This window comes from Lepidochelys kempii, chromosome 8 (assembly GCF_965140285.1).
Source record: "Lepidochelys kempii isolate rLepKem1 chromosome 8, rLepKem1.hap1, whole genome shotgun sequence".
In the NCBI taxonomy this organism is placed as follows: domain Eukaryota; kingdom Metazoa; phylum Chordata; order Testudines; family Cheloniidae; genus Lepidochelys; species Lepidochelys kempii.
In genome coordinates, this window is record NC_136387.1 from 80,914,743 (window position 1) to 80,934,134 (window position 19,392).

Sequence of the window (19,392 nt, forward strand, 5' to 3'; positions counted from 1 at the left end):
GGAATTTCCTGCAGATGCACGCTGGTGTTTTTTTCTTTGCACTACCTCCCAGATGGGTAAGGAACAGAGGCCTTTCACAATGACAGAGAAAAGGTAATATGGGATTATTCTGCAATTTTATATTTACTTTCAGTCTAGTGATGCTTCCTGTAATACACACAGATGTATTTTTATTGTTCTCTTTTTCTGTAACATTCCTAACAAACCACTAACTGGGCATAAACTAAACTGGTCTGGGTATCCAGTTTATCTGGGGATGCTCAGAGGAAATGAAGTTGTCTGGCCTCTCAATGGAAACATTAAGGAATAGGTAAGAGTGAAGGATGTGGAGCAGGCTGTATTCTTCCACCTGAGCAGTGCCACAGGTCAGCGGTGAGAGGACCAAATGACTTAAGAGTGGGGGCTTGTTTTTAGGATTACATTTTAAAAAAAAAAATCCTACATACACAACCCGTTTTACACCCCAAAATCCAATTTTAAAAATCATCATTAAAACTAATTAACGATAACTTTCTCATATGATCAGATTTAATCCTACCTTGATCCTTTGCAGATAACGCTTAACACTGTACCAGTATGGGCTTGTCTACACTGACACTATGGTGGAAAAGCTATGGCACTTCAACTATGCCACTGTAGCACCACAATGTGAACCCTTCCTACAGGGGTTTTCCGTCGCTGTAGTTAATCCACCTCTCTGAGAGGGTAAGAATTCTTCTGTTGACCTATCCACGTCTACACTGGATCTACCTAACTACAGTGCTCAGGAATGTAAATTTTTCACATCCCAGAGCAACACAGAAAGGTCTGTCTAATTCTTCAGTGCAAACCAGGCCTGAGTAATCAGAAACCCAGTAGCTCAACATTTTCAATGCTGCCTGACAGCCAGCTTGCAAATAAAGAACTTTATCAACGGCCACAAAAAATCTTGAGCTCCTGTTGCCATCATATATATAAATAGTGTTTTAAAATTAGAAACGAAATTAAAAATAAAAATATTTTTATTAAAATAGAACATTTTAGGCCGTACACTGAAAATGACTGTCAACTCAGAGTTAGATATGTATTTTTTTCCGGATCCCTAAATAAAACTTTTATATAGACTCAAATGAGGTATAGTTACATATTTAGCCCTCAATCCTGGAAACACTTAACCATGTGCTTAACTTTTTGAATGAGTAGTCTCATAGAAGCCAACCAGGTCTACTCCCATGGATAAAGTTAATCATACACACAAGTGTTTGCGGAACCTGGGCCTCAAAGCAAAAAATCTATGGAATTATATGCAATGTGGATCATATTACAGTAACTGCTACATTTGTAATATTTTGCCTCAGCAAATCCCGAAGTGTACATGTTCCACCGATTCTGTTAGGATCCAAAGTCCACTGAAGTCCATTGACTTCACTGACTAGGAAAATTCATTCATAATACTTTTTCCTTCTAAACTGCAGGATCCCCACCCTCCACCACAAACACACACACACCTGAATTAGAATTATGGCCATCCTAATTTCCATATATAAGACCCAAGAACAATGTTTTAAGGTAGCAAGGACAATTATCAGTACTTCAACATTCCTGGCTATTATTCATCGAAAAGAATAATTATCCCTTGGTTCAGCTTTCCAAGAAGTCACCTATTTAATTCTGCTCTTGTGTTTTAACAAAGACTTCTCAATAAAAAATTGCCTTTCCATTTTAGTTGTTCACAAAAGAATCTCTAACAGTAACAGAAAATGACCTATATCACAGAGGAGAGAAAAAAGCTCATTATTCATACTTCAGGCCACCAAAGAAAAAAATGATAAAGCTTACGAGCACTCATTTGAAGGCATGCACAATGTTTCCTGCTAAACTTTAATTATATTTTCAGTATATATATACTCTAGTGTTCTGAAACAAGCCAAACTACAGTGATCCAGGAATACCCAATTTCAGTATTTACCAAAATATGTCCCTTAATGGGTATAATTAAAACATAAGAAAAAAAAAGAAATTTGCTCAGCTCTTGGGAACTTTTGCTAGACATTTCTTTACATTTAGATTAAACAATACATCATCACTGAAATTCATACAAAAAGCAATTCAAATTACTTAAGTTAAAAAAAAAAATCAGGAAAAGCAGGTTGAGCAATCCCATCATGTCAGTGAGCCAAAAAGTTGGTTTGCCTCCAAGTGTCTATTACATGCACATTTCGGTTTTGAAAACTCAGAATTTTAACGTTGTATTTGCATGAACATAAAACAGGAATGCTCTGAAAAACTGAAACCACAGCAATTGCTCCTATAAAATTACTATTCCATTGCAGGCATAAAGACTCACAGCTAGTTATAAAGGTATTTTTAAAAAGAATCTAAGAAAAAATATCAAAGGCACCAAACCATTTTTTACATTGCTAAGAGACTGTATCGGTCAATGTTATCGAAGACTTATATATGTGATAGTTACTGTACTTTTCTGTATGTTCCCTATACATGGTATTTAGTAAATATAATAAATAGGCCGAAAGATATAACAACACAGAGGAATCTGAATCCAAAGATTTCCTTTTACCTTTAATAAACTGTTGTCCAACTCATTCAATAATGGAATATTCTACATGGGTCAATGATGGCAGTTCAGGCAAACAAAAGAAGTCTTTATGCTCCATCTAGACATTGCAAGGTGCTTATTCAATTTCTTCTGCATCAGAAGCAGTGTTCCTTACCTAATATGTATACATTTGCTGAGTGTTATTCAGCCTTTGTTGCTTCTGACCCTCACTTGGCATTTAATTCCCAGTCCACCAGGGTATTCATGCTTGATAGCACTGATGCACATACTGAATGCTTTATTTATGTAATGGTACAGGGAATGAAGCTATAAACTGTATTAGACAATATCCAGTTTACAGATGCAAATGGCTAGTGTCACAGCATTACTGACCCATATCTACAGCAGTAAATATGTCATTGGAATTTAGAGAACGGAATATAACAATTGTAGATAAACATTAAAACGAAGGAAAAATTAAAGTCTCAGATACATTTTTGATTCCAGGTTTGAATTTTAAATTTTTCAGAAATATTCATAGCACTGAAATTGCCACTCTTATTTTTTTCTACCCTTTAGTTTTAAAAAAACAGGCATTTGTCCTCACTATTTAAGTGCAAGGAAAACTCTGGTAGTCCTCCTCCTCCCCTCCTAAAAATGGTCACTAACTATTCAAAACAATTGAAATTACAATTGAAGCTAAGGCTTGTACATGTATCCCCAAGTGCAGCTACAAAGAATTGTTTTAATCGGCGATGCCCAGTGACTAAAATAGTCTAGAGCTGATTTAAAACATATGACATACAACTTGATAGTTTACATAAGAGAAATACTGACGCTTAGTCTTTTAAGACAGCTTCATTATTTATACCGCTGTATGTAAATCAACTAAAGAGGCAAGGTCTTTTTCTTGTTTCAGATAAGTTATTTCATAGCAGTGAATATCATGATTTTTATTCAAATGTTCTCTCAAAAAAATCTTTTTATCTAAAATTAATTAAATAATATTTCACCAAAAGACTGTGAAGATTGACCAACATAGTCATGACCTATTGACACTTCCCCATCTACTGAAGTGAATACACTGACTAAAAAGAAATATCACACACATGCTAATAGATGACAACAGTAAGACAGATTTGAGAAGGACTTAAATTATTCTGAAAGCTTGGAACTTAACATCCATAACAGTCTATATCTTCTCCCCCCCCACTTTTTTTTTTAATTATGTCTTTTTAAAAGGCCCCCTGCTGTGGTTTTTGAAATACTAAATGGCCTCCACAGCTATGTGACATAATTCATTCTAATTCATGATTATTTTCAAACTATTCCTGGTTTCCCAGAAGCTTCTTAAAAGAAAAATCCTTTCCCCTATTTAAACAGTATATTTTCAGGTATAAATTTTGCAGAACAGTATCTGAGGTACAGTCACAGCGCATGCTGTTGCTGCATTTCCATTAAGAAACATAATGAAAAAAAATCAGACACATGCTGGTTTTTAAAACTTGCTCTTCTAGGTACAGACTGGGAGTGTTAAAATTCCATCTTCCCTGTGGAGTGAATTCTATTGAAAAACATTTGGCTTCTGTTAAAAAACAAAAACAAAACAAAAAAAAACCCACTCCCTTCATGTAGGACAGGTGGAATTTTAAGACTCCAGAACTATGCCTTAAAAAGCACAGATTATTGCCGAGTATGGTAGGTACTGCACTGTACTTACAGTACTTTCAAGGAGCTGACAACTGCATTTACTTACCAACTGCACTTTTTAACTTTTATTTCTACTATGGTAACATGCTTTTGGAATCCTAAAAGCCACAGAAAAGATGAAGTCAAACCAGTACAGGATTGGTCCCAGTGTCATATTGTAGCACTGTTTAATGACTTCTCTCCTTCACCCCTCCCCACTTCCAAAACAGGATATTAATTAGATTAAAAAAAAATTCTAATTTGAGATTATGTCCTCTGCATGCTAGAATTACCCCTTGTTGTTCTACTGAGGGAAGCAGAGCACCAACATGATAGAGAGGGGAAGGGAACAGCAGCTTGCCCAGGGTCATAACAAACAAGCATTACACAAAAGCATCATATAGTCATGAATTTGCAACTAGTCAAAATGTGCCACGCACTGTACATCCTGTTCCAAGCGCTGTTTGTGGCACACCTAAGAGAAAGGCAGGCTAACCCTGAAAGAAAGCAATGTCTGATTTTCTGGACAGTGTTTCTGATATGATGTAGCATGGGCTCTGTTTATCTGGAATAATTCTTGACAGCTGCATCCCCCAAGCACATGCTCTGATACAATGCCCCAAGATGGGTAAAGCATGTATGACAAAATGAAATTTAAAGCAAGACAGCCAAATCAGCCTGTTCCACAGAGTACTTTCCTGACTGATAGACATAAGGACAGTCTCTTGGAAACTAGCAGAGAAATCAGCAGCTCTGGAGGGGACTTCAATGTCATTTTTAACCCCCCCCCTTTTTTTTTTTTTAATATTGAGTTTTAATGGCACAGTAAGAAGCAGGGTGACAGAATCAATAGAGTTTAAGATGCTCTCGTAATCTGGGTTTAACACTGTAGTAACACCTTTAATCAAAGATATAGAACCCTCTGTGGCACTTTGACATCCACAGCTATCATTTAGATACTGCTTTGATCACACTGAATTAACAACTTTAGTCAATAATTAAAACCTGGCTGCCCAAAATGTCAGGGTAAAACTAGTCTGACACTTTATCGTTCTTATAAAAGCATCATTTGAATCTACACGTTCTGCCAACTGTTTTGCGGAGTTATAATAAAAGTGATCAAGATGGGATAAAATGCTACTGGGAACCGTAGAACAGCAGAAGAAACTTGGTACCAGTTTTTCTCCATGGAAATTAACTGTACCTATAAAAACTGGTGAACCACCCCAAATTTATAAGTAGGGGTCTTACTATAAACTCTGAGCCAACCTAGTTTCCATCCCAGGGATCGGCAACCTTCGGCCCGCGATCTGCCAGGTTAAGCCCCATAGCGGGCCGGTTTGTTTAGCTGCCACGTCCTCAGGTATGGCCAATCGTGGCTCCCACTGGCTGCGGTTCGCTGCTCCAGGCCAATGGGGGCTGTGAAAAGCCGCGGCCAGCACATCCCTTGGCCTGCGCCACTTCCCGCAGCCCCCGTTGGCCTGGAACGGCGAACCATGGCCAGTGGGAGCCGTGATCGGCCGAACCTGTGCACACAGCAGGTAAACAAACCAGCCCAGCCCACCAGGGGGCTTACCCTGGCGGGCCATGGGTTGCCAATCCCTGTTCTATTCTATTCTTTTCTTAAACAGAGTCATAAAAATCTTTCATTTTCCAGGGGAAAATGCGAAAGTAAAAATCCTGGGTTCTTAACCTGTTTGTCTCTGAGCCAACCTATGTCCTTGAGAAAGTCACATAATCTCTTTGCCTCAGTTTCCCTATCTGTAAAATGGGGATAGAAATAGCTAGTTTCCTACAGCACAAGGTGTTGGAAAGATCTGATAATAGTGTGTGAAGAGCTTTGATATTCTCAGATAAAAAGTGTTGTATAATATAAATTATTAATAACATGCCAGTTACAGGTGAAGCAACAACTATGGCTACTTCTCACATAGAAATATCATCACAGAATATCAATCATGTTTTATCACGTTACTATTGGGGTCAGTATACAAGACTATCTTCAAAAGGCATGATTTTTGAAAATGCAGGTGTGAGTGTGGGATGGGGAAAGACTCTGCTTATATGTCTAATTCATTCTGCTGACGTCAGAATAATTTGAGAGCTCAGTTTTCCACAGCCTATATAAATGGTGTGTTTTGTTTCAGGGAATGTCTCCTTCACTGAAATGTTGGGAACATGTATACCATTATGTCAAAATAAAAATGGCAATATTAAAAAAAACTTGATTCCTTGATTTAAAAATATGCTACATTTCAGTAACTGTTTTATACTGCTACTGTACTTTTGGTTATTTCTGACTTTTATTGATATGTATCTTTGTTCCATCCAGTCTCTTTTCTAACTAATTGCTCAAACAGTCTGAAAGAGAGGGGTAATTAATTACCTTTAGAGGAGAGAAGAACAATTACGCTCATAAACTCTTACGTAGAAAAACTCTTTGATCATGTTGTATGTCTTACAGTCTAAAATATAGGAGAACAGGCACTTCAGAATGTCCTGCCACAGTACAGACCTACCGTAAAATACTGCCAAGGGGCCAAATTCTGTGCTCAGATTTATATACTTGGTTCCTTATTAATTTAAGTAGGAGCCCCACACTAGGATTTGAAGGCAGAACTTCTATTACTTTTATTTATTCAGTGCTGACACTGTGCAGCATTGGGCAATACGTAGAGAAAGACAGAGAGAGTAAGAGTCAGGGGCAGGGACTAAGTATAAACAATGATGAAACATGCCAAATCCTAAATATTTGCACTCATAACAGGAGGTGGTGCTGCTGACATCTTCTTCAACTCTGCTAAGTGAAAATGGTTACAAGACAATTTATTTTTGTCATATTGTATCAATGCTACCTAGGCTTGCAGAACGCAGGTTAAGTTTCTTGCCCAGAAATTTTATTCATATGACTCAGATCCACAAAATCCAGCTGGCATGTACTTTAGTAGATCTGAGACAACACAAAAAGCAAGTTTCTAGGTTAAAAATGTAACCCTCCCATCCTTCACCCACTTCAGATACACTGATGTGAACCTGTGTAACTAAATTTCATAAAGAAAAAATGGAAGGCTGTTTCAATTAGAAAGGAGGTGGAGGAGGGAGACGTGGGAGACAGAAGGACTAGCAGCAGGGCAAATCCACAGTCTCAGTTCTAAGCTTCTCTAGAATGGCACTATCCAATTGATCAAAGTAAAGAAGGGCTATGAGAATTTCTGACTTCTATTAAAGAATGCTTCCTTATCTTGGCTGGCCACTTCAATGCCATTAAGTTGAATGCCTTGATACTTAAGGAAGTTTGGAAATTACCCAGAGAAGAAAACATTGCTAAAAAAAAGAGATTAACATCTTAAAATATTTTTGGGGTGGACAAGCCAGAAATATGAAGCAGCACCTAAAGGGCAAGCTAAGAAAAAAAAAAAAAGAGGATGAGAAGACATGTCCATCACGTTTAAGTCTCTCCTAAGACTGTTGATGTAAGGGTCCAACATTTATAGAGAGAGTCACAGGACTGCATTTAAAGATGTACATGTTATCACTTTTAGCCTTTTACGTATTCTCAATTCTGATCAAATGTAATACACAAAGTAGATAAATTATAACCAAATACATTACTAGCGTGTGCACAGTGCTAATTAAGCTGTTTCTATTATACATTTAAAAAGTGTTCTGTGTTTACAATTTTAAAAGCAAATAAATGTTTATATAATTTGTAAATGCCAAACATAAACATCATTCAGGAGAAAACAAAAAGCTACTGCTAACAGCAGCCATGTCCACAATGCAGCCACAAGCCAAAAATCCTTGGTCTATCTTACAAAATTAACTGGGGTACTTACTGTCTGTTTTCTAGTATTTTAATATTGGATTTAAACAGTTATTTATTAGGTATAATAACTGCCTCCCTCAGACACAGCTGTTTGGACTGAAGGGGACAATTTTATTTTTTGTGAGGTCAGGTTTACCCTATAAACTTACATCGGTATAACTACATAGCTCGGGTGTGTGAAAAATCCACACCGCTGAGCAATGCAGTTAGAGCGACCTAATCTTCTGTGCAGACAGTGCTATGTCGACAGGAGGGCTTCTCCCACTGACATAGCTACCGCATCTCACGGAGGTGGATTAACAACTCCGATAGGAGAACTTCTCCCATCGGCAGAGCAGAATCTTTGCTGAAGCGCTACAGTGGTGCAGCTGCGTCACTGCAGCCTTTTAAGAGTACACCTGCCCTGAGTTGCAGCAGAAGCACCAAGCAAGTAGGAATGTTTATCAATCTATATGGACTAATGGGATCTGTATAGCGGTTCTTTAGAATAAGAATCGCTGAGATGGTAGACTGTTCTTCTCAGAATTTAAAAGTTTAAAGGCATATTTACAGAAGGTAAAACTTTGTTAGGCTGATAGTGTCTGAGGAAGAAATACAGACTGCAGCTTTGCATCTCTTTCAAAAAGGACTTTCTATTTGTAATATTATTTGTTACAAAAATGCCTAAGGAGAGAAATGCCTGGAAGAAATCATATCTCAACTGTACTACACACATAGCAAAAAACAGTCCTTAACCAAAAAAGCTTACAATCTAAATAGACAAGGAAGAAAAAGTATAAGAAAGGAAGTATCCCCATTTTACAGATAGGAAACTGATGCAGAGACATTGAATTGCCCAAGGTCAAATGGAAGTCTGTAGCAGAGTCAGAAACTGAACCAGCATTTCATGAGTTTGGAAAGTCCCGAACAGGTACCTTGATTAATCACAAGACCACCCTTCTTCTGCCAGTCCAGCAAGTGACCACATATTGAGTGGAACAAGCAAATCTTCAGAGGGTACAGGAACACTTTTGCTGAGTATATTTCAGAATCCAAATGTTATCTCCTTTGGAAAAATTGGCTCCTGTTTTCCTCCCAGAAGAGGGGTAGTTAATCACAGAAGCTAAGGCTTTAGACTTCTTGGGAATGAATTTCATGACTTCCATGAAGTATTAGAGATAGCCTTACTCACTGTTAAGCAAAAGGAAGAAACTAGGCAACACAATCTCCTCGTACTAGGTGAGAACTGGGAAAAAACTGAAATGAGAAAGGAACGGACAGTCCCTAGAACCACTATAATCCTGGCCAAGTGGGGTCAGAAAGTAGGGTTTCCAGAGCACCAGCCATTTAGGCCAACATAATGGCAATTAGAAGAAGGACTTTAAAGGACAAGGAATGGAGCTCAGAGGCTTCAACATTTGCTAACTGTTACCCCAGGTGTACATGAGATACTGTAGTATTTCCAATACTAAGTACAGGAGGGAAATGGCAACTTGGCACATGCTGACTACTTTCTCTAAATCATTGATTCATAGAAATGCAGGGCTGTAGGGGACCTCAAGAAGACACCTAGTTCAGCCCCCTGTACTAAAGAAGGGCCAAGTAAGCCTAGATCGTCCCTGACAGATATTCTAATCTCTTCTTAAAACCTCCAATAACAGGGATTCAAAAATCTCCTTTAGAAGCCACCTTCTAGCAGCAACTGTCAATACTGTCAATAAGCAGCAACTGTCAATAATTTAGTTAGACTATCTAAGAGTGCAAATTCAGGTTTGAATTTAAGTTACCAATAGCTTATTTAAACTAAAATATTTTCCCTTAAACAGTTAATTGTTTTCAGAACTACATCTTACATGCTCCGAGACTGAACATCAATATGGCTTAAGATCATGGAACTCTTTAAACTGACTGTAGGGAGATGGTTCAAATTATCACAAATGTGGCATTTAATTTTAGATAGGTATAAATTCACAGAAATATGTATTGCAAACAATTTAGACAAACACAAAACAGAAGAGGGGTAACAGAAAGTGATCCAAATCTAAATCCTTTGATCAAAACGAGAATGTTAATTCTTTGAAACCAACCAGCCACTAACAACACAGGCTATGACCATACCTTACACTTTAAATAGGGGTGAAGGAGGTTAAAACATTTGTCTCAACATTTCTGCTACTGTTAAGACTTAGCAGTATTTGGTATATTACTTTTGCCTGCTAAAAAGGAACGGCTACGTATGACCATACATCCATTGCCTAAATCCTACACATGCAATAGCTTAACCTTATAAAAATCAATGTGTAGAAACTTGATGAGCAAACTGGTGCCCAGCAAGTTTCCCACAAAGAAAACATCCAAAAATATCCAGGAAAGCAAGCAAATTAAGTAGCTCAGAAACTTGAAAATGTTTTAATACTACTATCATAAATAGCACTTTCATCTCCAGAACAATTTACAAACATTAATTAACCCTCACAATACCTTGGACAGTTAGGTGAATATTTTCTGCCTTTTTACAGATGGGTGAAACATGGGCAGAACGGTCAAGTTATTTGCCCAAAATTATAGAGGGAGTCCATAGCAGAGCTAGGTTTAAGACTATGGGGTTCCTATACCTCAAATCATTACTCTCACAGGAAGGGATCCTGGTATGTTTCATGCTGCAATAAATCTCAAATGCCAAAGGAAACTAAAAAAAGGGAATTCGTTTGTTAAGTCATTTCTTCTGACATCTGCTTCATAAAATGTATGTTTGTAAACCAGCTAAACACAGATTAGGCTAAAAACACAGCAGCTACCAACAGGATAGCACAAAAAAAAATCCTCTCTCTCTAGGGGAGCTATAGAAAAGCTATCCTGAAGCTACACTCTTTTAGGAGACAAGTCTGAACAATACACAGACTGAAAGCTACCCAATACAGATTAGTCTGCCTGGAAAAATGAGAAGGCTTCCAGGCTCTTCCACACAAAACTCAGAGGCTTTGTCTTGATGAGGAAAAGTGATCAACCTTAGATCAGGCTTAATTTATACATGCTAATTAGTCTGACCTAAATACTATCTTTTTCCTGGTGTAGATGCAGAAAAACACCTTATAGCTCAATTTAGTTAGCTGAGCTCTAACCTAGGCTTCTACCTATGGTAGAAAACTGACCACCTAGAAGTTTTACCTGTCTCTACACTAGGAAAAAAGACAGTGTTTAGGTTAGGCTAATTAGCATGTGTTGGCTAAATCTCACCTAAATTTTACTATTTTGCTTAGGTAAGACAAAGTAAGAGAGACTTTCTCCAGTTCTTTCTCCAGATTGCAATGGAGAACTTCTTACCCAAGAGGGTATTCTTATTGTTTAAGTGCTACCCCTGCAAATTTGGATTGTACCCTTTATCCTAGACATCTACTATTTTTATGTCAATAGAGGATAATGTGATATCCACTTCCTCCTGCCATTTAGAGAAAAGCTGCTGTCTTGCTATCCTTTATTAATTCCCCCTCCTCTCACTTATGGGACAAAACATATATGAAGCTACAAGGGACAGAACTGTCTGCTTCTGCTGTAGGGTGTTTTCAAAGGATCACATGGAGAACTAACTCTTGTAATAATCTAATGAGATCCTTTGAAAACATACCTATCTCACTGAAACAGAAATTTGTTCAGACACACTTTAATATATATTAACGGTACATTTATAAATAAATTTATAAAGCATTAATAAATGTTTAATAGATGTTATAAGCATGTTACAGACCTGAATAGTATGTACTGGTGGCAGTTAAACTCTGGAATAGGTTTCCAAGGGAGGTTGTAGAATCCCCATCACTGTAGATTTTTAAGAATAGGTTGGTCAAACACCTGTCAGGGGTGATCTAGGATTACTTGGTCCTACCTCAGCACAGGAGGCTGGATTTCTCAACTTCTCGAGGTCCCTGTCCAGCCCTACATTTCTATGATTCTATAAGCACATGGGAAGAAGGTATTATAGATGATTACCAGCCACAATTATAAGCAACCTGCAGTTCTAATGAATTCTATAACAATCTATGTTACATTAATCATTTATTAACCTTTTATAAACTATTTATAGAAGTGTACCCTTCATATATCAGGCAACTCATTTTCTCCACTATGACTCCAAACTCATGTCTTGAACTTATCAATGACTTTAGATGTAACTTCATGGTCCAAACTAAAGGAGCAGATACCTTTACTCCTTATTAGTTAGCTGTGCTCTTATGAAGACTCCTGAATGCTAATGTCATGAAGTAGTAACTGGCAGCCTAGCTGAAAGAAATATAGCTGGTGAAGAGTGTTACAATAATTCTCAAGTTCTCATTGGCTGCATATAGACTACTGACAAGCTCAGAGAGGACTTTTTAAATTTTGGACAATCTCCTTTGACAGAGTTCCTTGTGGGTCTTGAGAGAGTGATTAAAAGTATAGCCCTTATGAGAAATGTTGAAGAAAGCAAAAACTATGAAAGAACAGATGTTGCAGCTACCCACAATAAAGTCAATATGTATACTGTAGATGTAACAGAAAAATCTGGGTGGTGGTTAAACAAATGGCATGAAAATTCCTCAAGTTTCTTTGACTGCATCTGATTAATTAACAGGCCCAGGAAGGGATCACTCAGATCTATGCATTACTGGATTATGAACAAAAAGGCACCTTTTAATGTTCTGTGCTTAAAAAGCGCACAGTTTTTAAGTCATATTTTGCAAAGGATTGTAATATGAATTCTTAAAGAACTGTAAAAATATTAATTCCATTATATACCGTTAGTGACTGGCTCTAGCCCACAAAGAGCTTGTAAGGAAAACACTTATGTTTAAATGACAGATCAAAGAAGCATTACTAAAATCATATAATCCCTTTAAACAGGAATCTGGAAAACAGAATAAGGAAAGGAAACCCTGATTCCTTCACTTCCTTAAACTATCAAATTGTTTTTATTTTAACATGAAATTCTTTGTGAAGCTCTTACTGATACATAAGTATTTTCCTTTCTCAAGAAGCACAAGCTGCAATAATCAGGTTGCTAAAAAAATACATTTTTCCTTAAGCATTACTTTGAATAGCAGTTTTCTTTACTTTTCACATTCACAAGTTACACAGGAAGTGAAGAGTACTGACAAGATTATCCTTAGTACATTAGGGACTAAAAACCTTGAATTTAATAAGAATTACACTGAAGGATGCAGATACCTTTGGTGTTCTGTTTATTGTCCTTACTGCCACATGAGCACCTGCAGTCTTGCACTGTCCTACCAGGCATTCCTGAAAACACCTGGACAAGCTGTTTGCCCAAGCACTAAATACTGGAGATGATAAAAGATAATTAGCAAGTGAAACTATTCCTGGCACTACTTCGACATTATTGCAGAACTGCAGCATCAAACTGGCACCTGGTAAGGGGAAATGCTAGATGTGATAATTCCAATTTACACATTCAGCACAACATTCTATCCGCCTGTCAACGTGAAACAGTTTCTCATTCAGTGATAACATAGATACCCCAAAAGAATGTTGTGCTCAAATACTGACATGAAACTTTTATGTACATAACACACCCTCTCTTGACCAGCTGCAATTGCCTTCTTTTCTTGCAGGGTATGAGTTGGCCATGCATTTTTTAATTACAAACAAAATCTGACTTTCAAAAAATCCCTGAATAGAAGAGTATATTATACACAAGTACCAAGCTTACAATGCATGGTTTGCACAGCAAAGAGCGCTATTTAATACACATGGAAGAGTGTGCTTCAGTTATGTTTAGTAAAATTTTCAATAGAATATGTCAGTTACAAAATTATAGAAAAGTATTTGCAGCAGTTAGAAATAGCCATTCATAATAGCTCTTTAAAGTAAAATATTATTGTACTCTCACTCATGTAACAAAAAAACATGCTACAATGTTCTGTATGCACCTCAGATGTGTAGATATTTTTCCAAAACATTTTCCAATGATCTCATAACAAGAAATTATTTAAGTATAACAAAAGTAGGAAGCCTGTGAAAGAACTGATGGGTCTGCTGGACATCAGGGAGCTAAGGGAGCAGTTAAGGAGAATGAAGACAATGCAGAGAAAATGAATGATTTCCTCATCACAGATGGTGTTGGGTAGATAAGGATAAGGGGACAGGGTGGAGAAAGATACAAGATTCCATATTTGGACTGGCGTTGTTCCGTATAGTTCTTCATGATCTGGAAATGGTGGTGACAACAATGACATGAGAGAATCTGCTGATACTATAAAGTTATTTAGGTTAGTCAAGACTACAGAAAACTAAGAAACTTCACTGGGCCCTCACAGAGAAAGGTTAATGGGTATCATGGTGGTAAACAAAATTAAATGTCAAAGGCAAGGTAATTCACATTAGAAGGTATAATTTTAAACTATTTATAAGCATTGTTGTGTTCTAAACTAACTGTAATTACTCAGGAAAAGGACCTAACATGATTCAATGAAATCCTCGACTCCAGATACAATGGCAATAAAACAAACAAAATATTAAGATAAAGAATGGGATAGAAAGCATTATGAAAATGTAAATACTATAAACATCTTTATATAAACTGATGGTTACCCAAGCTTGGAAAACTGCGTTCCATCCTGGTCACCCTATCTAAAAGTTTATAGCAGAAACGTAAGGGGCCCAGAAATGGACAATGAAAAGCATTAGCCATCATGAAATGTCCAAGTGAAGTGAGAAGGAAAAGATTGGAAGTGTTTGGTTTAGAGAGGAGAAGAGTAAGAGGACAGAAGAGAGGCTTATAAAATGACTGTAGAGAGAAGGTAAATAGGGTACTCCTACTTCCTTTCTCTTATTACACAAGAACAAGGAGACACTGAATGAAATTGAAAGGCAACATTTAAAACTGATTACAGTAAATACATTTTTTACACAGTGCACAAACTGTGGGACTCAGTGCCACAATATCGAGTCCAAGAACTTAGCAGGAAATAAAAAAGGATTAAACATTTAGTTGAATAAGAAGACCACTCAGCTATAGTCATATCAGATAGAATATAACTGTATATATAGTTATATTTTAAAGCAGAACTATAAACCCTCATGTTTAATCATGTAAACCAATTATTAACTGATAAGACTAGGAAGGAACTTCCACTATTGGCAGATCACCTTCTTTATACCTTAGCATCTGACTCTGGCCACTCCTGAAGACAAAATTCTGGATTAGAAGGACTACTGATACAATCTGGTACGATAATTTTTGGTTCCCATTGGAATTACATTGTGGAGCCCTGAAAGGTTTGTCTGTAAACTCAGGCCCAAAGATCTGTTTAAAGGCCCAGCTTGTTAATTCGGGTAAATTGAGAAGGCCTGATTCTCTTCTGATTCTAGTAAATTAGAAGCAACTCCACTGAAATTTATGGATTGCATTGTTGTGAACCTGAGGTGAGTGAGATGTGAACATGGATTGTGCTTGTTCCAAAGGATTTTGTGAGTAGAGGACTGGAAATGCTACAAGTTTCTTCATTACCATTCCATAGTGAGGCAGGGCAGGTTGGCAGAGTTCCCCCCACCTCTATGGAATGGGCAGAAAGTTTGGGGGGGGGCGGGGAGAGACGTGCATACATCTCAGGCCCCAGTAGAAGCCAGTGCCATCTAAATGGCTATCACCCTCCCAGGCATCCTCTGGCTCTGCTGCTAGGGGTTCCCAACTGGCCACTTCCCTGGGATTCCCTTCAAGAAGGTTTTCTGAGCACAAATTAATGGGACCTAAATTCACGACAACAATCACTTGGTTTGCAGTCCCCGAAGGATGACTGGGTAGTGATGCTATGGAGAGGCATTCAGAAGCCTATTCCATTTTCACCAGGAAACCAAGATCCTGAGGACCTCCTCGGGAGGTTCTTCCGCAGAGCCAGAAAAAGAATATGGATGATGTCACAGAGAAAGTACTTCTCTATTTCCACCTCCCTCTTCCTCTCCCTTCCCGCAAGAATATCCCTAAAGGTTTTCTCCTCCACCCACAAATTGAAATATCTTCTTCACATTTAGAAATGAAGGTATCAATAAAGATATGATAAAACAGCTACAATAAAATGGAACTAGGTGTTTAAATAATCACACTAATCAAGACCATGAGAGTAAACTTAGTTCTCCACACTAAAGTTCTCATGTATGGATTCCAGACCCCTAGCAGAGGGACAAGTTGAGAATGGGATGCTACAAATTTTAATAAAGGTACCAGTTTGACAAGATTTGAACTTATTAACAATGCAATACATAGGCAAATACTTTATCCAATAGAATACATGCAGTCTTTGCCTACTATCTTATACAAATGCTGAAGGTGAACTGCAAATGATTTTTTGAAGCTGAGTTTGTTCCCTTGTTTTGTTGGCTTTTTCCCCTCTTTGCTTTTGATGTATGAACATTTTATTTTTATTTTTCCTATTTACTTTTTACCTTAGAAAGATCAACTCTGTTCTTCTCTGGTGTTGAAAGAGTGCTAGAGGACCTCTATTTTACCACCTCTCACACATTGCTGAAAGGATGGAGGTAATGAATCTTTCACAAAGACATCCTTTCGAAAACGACTGAGAAGTTATCTAAGTGTAAGGGAACTATTGCCCCTTACTAACATTCAGTGGGGGTCTTTTAGTTGCTAGATCCCAGTACTAAAAGGGGGAAGGGTGATGGGGAATCAGGACCCTGAGACTGACAGTCCCTCGGAACAATGGGGAAAGGCCAATGCTTCAGATCAGCCTGAATGACAGGGCGGGCAGGCTAATAAGGGAGTCAGGAGGCCAGGGAAGTCCCGTCCTCTGTGTGAGCTAGAATTGCCTGGGTCAGACAGAGTGGGGCCAAGCTAAGGAGAAAGCAGGGGCCCGAGGTGAGCTGGGGAGCAGAGCTGTGCCAGATCCAGAGGGACCAGAAAAGCAGCCCAGAGAGAGCAGACCCTGTCCTGGGAGCAGAGCTGCAGCCCCAAAGCCAGAGGCACAGCCCAGAGAGAGCAGACTTGCCCTGGGAGGAGAGCTGCAGCAACCAGAGCCAGAGGGGCCAGAAAAGCAGCCCAGGAAGCAGGTCGGTGCTGGGAGCAGAGTCACAGAAGCAGCCTGCAGAGCAGACCTGTCCTGGGAGCAGAGCTGCAGCAACCAGAGGCCAAGGGGCCAAAGAAGCAGCCCAGGGAGCTCGAGGCAGAGCAGCAGCAGCAGTGCTGAGACAGAGTGGTGGAGCTGGGGCTGGAGCAGTCCGGAGCTGGGTGCGGTGAGCAGCTGGGGAGAGCTAGGGGGACCCTGGGCAACAAGCCGAGCACAGGGAGACACCTCAGCCAAGAGGCTCTGCAGGCCAGGCTTGGATCGTAACCCCGATAGGGCGGGGGTGACACTGGGAAGAAGGGTGCTACCACTTAGAGCCTGAGAGTGTGTGACCACCACCAGAACGAGTGTCCAACCCACAGCATCCCTACAGCAAAGCCAGGGCCTGAGAAAAAGGCCTGGGACTTACAAGGAACAGACTGTGAACTGCCCTGACATTCCAGAGACACTGTTTGTGATGTTCCCTGCCACAGAGCGGATTGATGTGTTTTCTTTAACCTTTCCCATTTTTCCTTATTCTTTTTAAAATTAATTGTTGATTAAATAACTTGCATTTGCTTTAACTTGTATGTAATGATCAGTGGGTCAGAGAAGTGCCCAGTGCAGAGAGAGTACCCCGGAGTGGGGACACCCTAGCCCCCCGTCCTAGGTGACCACAGTAGGGTTGGGGGTCGAGCCCCCCAGGAATCCTGGGCCCAGCCTTGTTGGGGTCATGAGGACTCTGCCAGACAGGAGAGTGGAAGGGGAGTTCTCAAGGGCAGGGAGGCCACTGGGTAAAGGAAGTGGGAGAGAGGACTCAGACCCTTTCGCTAGCCCACTTCACCGGGGTAGTGCAGAAGCCAGGAAAGTTCCCCACAATAGCAGAACTATTCCCCCGCTTACATAAGTATTAACAAATGGCATATAAAACCCCAAAGTTTTATGAAGTCCGACTAAAAATCCCTTCTCCCACAATTACTCTGCTTCTACTCTTGACTCTTATGAACATAAGAACATAAGTTATGAAGTTATCTTTTCTCTAGTTCACCACCTCATCAGTCTTGCAGTCTAGACAGGCCCGGAATACCTAAGGTAAAAACCAAGGAGAACCTTTCTCTGCTAAAGAGCCAAACTAATATGCAGGGTTTCTTTATACATCATTAATGGAACAGGGCAAAAAACTATCTCCTCTTCACCCTCCCCTCTTCTGCAGGTCACCTTTACATTGCTGCAGGCAACATTGGATATGATTCCCTACATGTGTTATAATCTGAGTATTACAAGGAAAACTTACTTAGGGCTGCATCATGGAGTTTTCACTTGCCCTGGATGAATGATGGTGCTTAGTTTCCCCAAGAGCAGAAAAGGTACTGGATTGTAACAGTCACAAATTTGATCCCTGGTTCTCCTCCTTTGGAAATAATCTGAGCCGGCCCTTTACTTAGTAGAAATTAGTCCTCCTGTATGTGCCTGTGGAGTCAAGGCTCCCCTCCACACACACACACCCCCCACCACTTGTACAAGTGCGGGAGCAGCAGTCTTGCAGAGACTGATTAACCTACCATGCTATGTCATGTGATGAGGGTAGCCCAGGCCCCCTATCTTTCCTGCACAGGCATACAGGGGAAGCCACAGTCTTTACTTGGAGGAATATACCAGCTACAGAGTTCCAAAAAGATGTGTTCCCCAACATCCACAAACATCTGCAGGTATGAGCAAACATTCATAAAAAATAAACTTTGTAACATTTCGTTAAGATTCACTTATTTTAGGGTGACCCTGTACAAAGACTTCCATTCTCTCTATGCCTTCCCAGTGGTAGAAACTATTATTCTATCCTACATAGGTTCTAGAAAATGAAAAAATGGCATGAGGGAGGCATCGCACATCTCCACGAGTTCCAGAGAGCTCTCCAGGTTCACTAACAGGGGCCACATACACCACTAATGCTACACTATCAGCTGAGAGCTAACAACAGCTGAGAAATATGTCAGACAAAGTGCAAGACCCAAAAGTCCAAATACAAGACCCATTTTTGTCAGCCACTTCTGGAAGCCACTGTATTTCTCAGTGGCATTTAAACTTATTTATTAATTTCCTTACTGAAAGGTAATTAGGTTTTACCTAGTTTAAGAACTTCATTTTAAAATGTTTTAATACAGTCTTTTTTTAAAAAGCTCATTGAAAAAGTGCATTGACACGCTATGAAATCAGAGCTTTATTCTGACTGCAGCAGAATTCAACCATTTTTGTGCTTAATGCCTAAGACAACATTCACACATAATAACAATGTGGCTTCTATGAAGCCAGTATTC

At 39.1% G+C, this 19,392-nt stretch overlaps 1 protein-coding gene across 16 annotated transcripts in view; it reads right to left on the reverse strand.

The window, feature by feature from the left end:
* Positions 1-19,392, reverse strand: part of ADGRL2 (adhesion G protein-coupled receptor L2) — a 195,218-nt gene that overhangs the window by 127,828 nt on the left and 47,998 nt on the right. The window lies entirely within an intron of this gene.